The sequence below is a fragment of the Dysidea avara genome, chromosome 11 (assembly GCF_963678975.1).
Source record: "Dysidea avara chromosome 11, odDysAvar1.4, whole genome shotgun sequence".
In the NCBI taxonomy this organism is placed as follows: domain Eukaryota; kingdom Metazoa; phylum Porifera; class Demospongiae; order Dictyoceratida; family Dysideidae; genus Dysidea; species Dysidea avara.
The window spans coordinates 11,909,781-11,915,780 of record NC_089282.1 but is presented as its reverse complement, the minus strand read 5'-3'; the positions used below and the strand labels follow the sequence as shown (position 1 = coordinate 11,915,780).

At 39.0% G+C, this 6,000-nt stretch overlaps 1 long non-coding RNA gene across 1 annotated transcript; it reads left to right on the top strand.

The window, feature by feature from the left end:
• The first annotated feature begins 538 nt into the window (after positions 1-538).
• LOC136238126 (uncharacterized) lies at positions 539-5,366 on the top strand. The gene is made up of 5 exons (XR_010692769.1): positions 539-810; positions 3,010-3,106; positions 4,976-5,057; positions 5,113-5,167; positions 5,216-5,366. It is a non-coding gene; the product is annotated as an uncharacterized lncRNA (long non-coding RNA).
• Positions 5,367-6,000: the final 634 nt, after the last annotated feature.

Genomic DNA, 6,000 nt, shown 5'->3' with positions numbered 1-6,000 from the left:
AACTAGTGAATTATCCTAATTGTAAGGTCCAAGGTTGTGTGTTTCTGCAACACCAAGCCAGCAACAAAACAGTTTCATATACTGCCAAGCCAACCCACATTTTGTAGTGACAGTACAGGGTCAGGGCCCGGAGATTTTGAGTGGTCAGGGGGTCATGAACACTTTTATTGATCTGATGTGATATTTCATGTGTGAAGCATGTATATGTGTGATTGAATTCATCGCTTTTACATTACATTTTGTCACTTTTGCACAAGAATTCATCATAATTGCATCGTCTACAGTAAACTAGCCGCTTATCACAAGGTGGATCATTTTACCATAGAGAATACCACTTGAGACACTAGATACGCAAAGGCCTTCAAGTTAATTAGTTTGTTGGCCACACCCATCACCAATGGTTAAGCAAAAATTGCAAAGCTGTTAAAGAAGGGTCCGTGTACTTTTGGGCCATTACAATGTATAATAATCAAAACGGAAAAGAATAAGTGCTTGGCGCGCAAGCGCTTATTTTCCGTTTTGGTTTTTGTACATTGGAATTGGTGAATTCCAATTGTCGAAATGCAGTTTGATTGATTTTGCCAGAGGAGTGAATCGACCCTAACTGGATAGAATGAACAAAGGGTGCACAATGGAACGTTTAACTGCTGACCTGGTTTGTTGCCACGTCGAGCGAGTTCTTACCTGTCAGCAGTAAATATTAAAATTTTTCGCGGATTACTATCGTACGTGACAGTGTGTAGGCCTGGCCACCTGGCTCGATTCGCTAGGAGCTGAAGTGATCAGCACACACAGGTGAATGGATTGAAAGTAAGTAGCAAAAGTAAACAAGTTGAGATAATTGTTATAAATAATAAATAAATACTAGACTACTTTCTCTAAATAAAACGCACCGCTTGTGTAGTGTGTGGTGTAGATCTCGTGTGGCTGGATCACTATACTACCTGTAATGACATATCCAGTGATATTAGCTTACCAGCTTTTTCTTACAATGTGGGCTAGATTTGTAGTAAGAGGAGCATTTAAATTGATGTAAACTCTCCCGCCACTGAGTGTGGCACTCTACAAGGATCAGACTATCATTTACTTGTCACAGAGGTGTTACTCCAATATGTGATGTAATCTTTTGTCCTCAGTCAAAAAAAAAAGGAGACAAACAAGGGATTTCCAGTTTGGCAAAGGCCAAGCGCCATTTCTAAATTGTTACATGACGCAATGTACAGCTGGATTATACAATACCTTATTCCCCCCAGTCATAAATTTATGAGTTTTGATAGGCTCTGTTCACCATGCTATAGTACTACACAATACTCTTGATCCCTGGCCAAATTCTATCATTGTTAGTATTCAATCATTTATACCAGAGATTGGCAATGTGGTGTGACATATTTTCATACGTGTCAGTGATGTCCAGTTGTTGGTGTTGATGTGTTTGTCTGAGCAACAAAGTTCACTCGCACTGCTCCAGTACAGTCTACCTGAGGATCATGTGCTGTGGATGTACTGTACGGCTACTCAGGGGCACCAAACACCCCCTCAAACATATGTAGTTTGTTTAGCAGACATGGGGCCAATTACATGAGTACTTATACTCAAGTACACTTAATTACAGATTTGAAAGTACTTGTACTGTACTTTACTTAAGTGCTTTCTTAGTTTCCCCAATGTACTTGTACTTATACTCAAGTGCTTTACTAAGTACTTGTATGTACTTGAGTACTTAAAGTACTTTTAAGTACTTGTACGGGGTGTAAGTACTGCAAACATTGTACATAGTTTGTACGCTATCTTGTAGCCACGATAATGATGTCATAGCATTCTGGCAAACAAAAGCAATGCTGTTGATTAAGTCAGTGCATTTTACAAGTTTAAGAGAGATAATGGTTGACAAAAACCTGGAAGTACCAACACCCCTAGGCACGCTTACATACTACAATACACTGAATACAGTATATATTTTGCTATTGCAAAACTTTAATGTATTTGTAGTTTGCTTAAGTACTTCCAGCATGTACTTGTACTTAAGTACTCTTTTGATTGCCGCTGGAGTACTTGTACTTGGAAAATTCAAAAGTACTTGTACTTTACTTAAGTACTCTTAAATGTACTTGACCCCATGTCTGGTTTGTTGTCACTTCATGGCGTCTGTAACTTTACTACAGGTTTTATAGAGTGCTCTCACTGGCTGTTTGTACAATAAAATAGTTTGCTTACATGGGTGGAAGTATACCGTGACATGTTCTCATGTGTCAGTGATTTCCAGTTGATGTTGTTGTGGTTGCTCAAGCTATGTTTAATTTGGGACATTGGAAAAGCAGCCCACTCATGTAAATGCAGGGCTTGAAATTGTGTTTTGGAAATGATCTGACAGGTCCTGCTGTTTGGTCGGACATACTAAATAGTACTGTACAAAAATTTCCTAAAGGTGTTCAGGCGTTGGCCAGAAATGGTCAGAAAATGGCAGATGTCTGACCATAATTTCAGGCTCTGTAACTGAGAACCAAATGTTCGTGTCTCACAAGACTTTTAGTACCTGCACCCTCACCTGTTGGACTCCTGCCCTATGAGACACTATCGCTGTCCTAGGAGTATTTGCCAGCATTGGCTAGTATGTTGTATCTCAGAGGATTAAATATAATTTATGCTCAACTAGCGTCAAGGAATGATCTTGTGTGTAACAACTCTAGGCTTTGCTTTTTATGTGTGGGCTTCCTAGTGTTCGTATCAAGAACAATTTTGTCGATCAAACAAAGTGAGATAATTTAGCACTTATCTTTAGCAATACAAGTAAAGCCATGTAATGTGTTGGATAGTAGTAGATACTATGTAATGCATACAATAAAACACTCATTGTGGTACCTTACATGTGTAGTAGGGTCACCGTTCTAAATCAACATCCCTAAATGTGTCATTTGTGTACAAAGTGACCTGCCTAGTAGGAATTTCTTGTCACATCCCTAGACCCCTACTAAAGCAGTACTAAGATGTTGACACGTATTCCTTATACAGAATCAGACATTACCTGAAGATTACATGTAGAGTCTGATCACATGAGATCGTGAGGACCTGTAGTGGGCTCTACAGATCACAGAGGAACATCACTTTGGTAAGGAATCACTTAGTTATTTGGGTACACATGTAGTCTGAATGGTAGCTGTAAATGTACATAAATGTGCATGTGGTATCTTAAACCTTAGCATCCCATGATCTGATTGTAGCTTTTTTGGGTTGCAATACATTTAGCCTCCTCGCAGGCCCCTTGTGTAATAGCAATTCCAATTATATCATTTGTAAATGTTTCTTTCTGACACTGTAGTATGTTTTCATTCTTCTACATACCATACCCACACACGCACACTCACTTGAACCACCTGCCCCACCGGCTATATTTACAAGGATATTGCTGATCCCAACTGCCCGTGTTTCACACGACAAGTGATATTCAGGTGAAATTTTGGGTGCCACACCTTCACTCAGCAGTCATATTTAGTACAGCCTCTTGTAGGGTGCCAGTCCTGACATCCAGGAGAATTTGCAGTCACTAAATCATAGCACCTGAGTATAGTGTGCAGGTGACCCAGTCAACTAGGTAGGAGGCATACATAACTGTGTGCTGTATTTATTTGTATAGACGCCTTTACTTTTAGCAAGAGTATATAATGGGGAAGGAGAGTGTCAAACTGAACTATAAGCTCTGTGAAAATGAGCCCATAAAGTATCCCGTATACCTTTGTTTCTTCTCGTAAACCTGACTGTTGTATATTGCTGAGTTTAGCACCTTAAAAGTTTTAACAGATGATCTGGATGGAATGGCAATGGCAGAAATTCCAACTAGACTTGCCACTTTTGCTAGTAGAACTGTTGAGGCAGAAAATGGCGACCATGATGAAATCTTGAATGACATTTTGTATGAAATCATGATTTTTAGAGCCTATGGTAGACTATAATATTGGGTCTATGATGAAGTTTTGACCACAATGAAACCTCGATGTTTGCTTTCCAGGTCTCATTTTTCACAGCATATAGTGCAGTTGATACTCTCCCTCCTCTTTATGTACTCTTGCTTGTAGTAAGCTTTGTTTTACAAATTAAGCTATTGTAATCTCGTACCACCCCTTATATTAAGGTAGCACACCCTGGCCTCCATTTAGGATCCAGCGTTTATATTTGAGCCTGGCTTTAATATGGTATGCAATTCTCTTGGCTATTGTGGTGGGTGTGACACTGTAGGCACTTTCTTCTCTCAGATTTTGTGGTACTTAAATATGCTGCTGAAAGAAAGTGTTGGATATGGAAAAGTAATGCATCAATATGGTTCCCTCTACAAAGAAGGAAGACAACCAGTCTGATTGAAGATAAAGGGAAAGGCAAGGCTCAGAAGGCACACACTTGTCGGAACCCCAAAAGGCACATCCTCTGGTGAGCTTGCTATTGTGGCATGAAATGATGGCCGTGCGCTGCTTCATTTGGTCTCTAGCCTTACGACTATGGTCAGACAGAGCAAAATAAAATTCAATTTAGACAATCAACAAAAAGTCTATATCCAACCACCTGTGATTGTTCTGTTATTTTTAATGCTGTATTTCATGTTAAAAGAACTATATAGTGCTATTCCATAAAGGTAATTTTCATTACGTATCATGTCTCTAGGATGATTTTTAAAAGGCAACATTTTGGATGACGCACGTGACTTTTGGGGCGATCCCTACTTAAGCAGCACTACCTGTTTGATAATGACTGTAAAAATGTTTTACCAGGGAGAGATCCTTGGGTCTTTGAAAGCTATTGTAATGCATTACTGTTATTACTGGGATGCAAAAGTACTCACCATCAGTTGTGTTGGGGGCGGTAGACACCAGGCCACACAAGTCATAGTCTTTATCATCCCTCATGTTATGTACTCTATATTTATGCATTGGTATGGTGTAGTATTTGATGGTATATAATGCATTGGTGACTGTATATATCAACACAGGTGTTATCGTGTTCCCGACCCGCCGTGTGTCAATCATGTGTGACCATGGTTAAGTTGACATTAGAGATTACATAGTGTTCAGGTGTGTGTGTTTTCATACAGTGTGTAATATTAACAGTCACTGCATACTATTGCAGGCAAGTTGCAGTTATGCATTCTGTTAGATGTTGAGATATGGACAATTCCATCAAGGTTAGCAATCATTTAATTCTGGTCATGTGATCTTGTCAACCTCCACAGGTAACAGATACAGTTGGCACATTTTCTAGTCGGACAGGAGTTTGCGATGCTACTATTACTGTGTAACAAATACCTAAACTTATGCAACTATTATAATGTCATTTAGTATGTAACTAAAACTACTTTACAATAGCCAAACTACGTAATAGAGAAGAAACTAGTGTCTTCACACTACAAGGTCCACAGTACCTTAAAATCATTTTAGCATTGCTCATCCATAGAGAAATGGAAAAGTGTTGCAGTATTGCATTCTTTCTAGCAAGTTTGGTATAAATTGTGACCGGGCCTGCGAAACAGGGCATGTGAGCACAAACTACACACTGTCACTCTACAGTTCATAACTCAGTATTGGATCAGAATATTTGCATTCTGTAACTTGCATAATAAAGCCAATTAAATGCTAACTAACATCTAAAAAGTGCATTGCCATAGCACAATGGTAAAGTTATGAGTGATGAAAGTTTGAAAAAGTAGGCAAAAATCATGTGCCCACATGCCCTATTTTTGCAGGCCCAGTCACAAGTACTTCTTTTACTGAGCAGTCAACCCTGCTAGTGTGCTCAGCTTCTATGCAAACACTCAATTATAACATTATAATAGCACAAATTTAGTGTTGTCAAAAGTAAGTCAGTATTGATGACGACCAATGAGGCTGCATTGCAGGAATGGAGTCAATCTAAAGAAGTGTAAAATGTTACCAAACAGGCTCTATTTGCTATGAATGGAGCATAATCACACACAGCTTAGGTGTGTTAACCATTTACTTTATTTTATTGTCCTGAAAA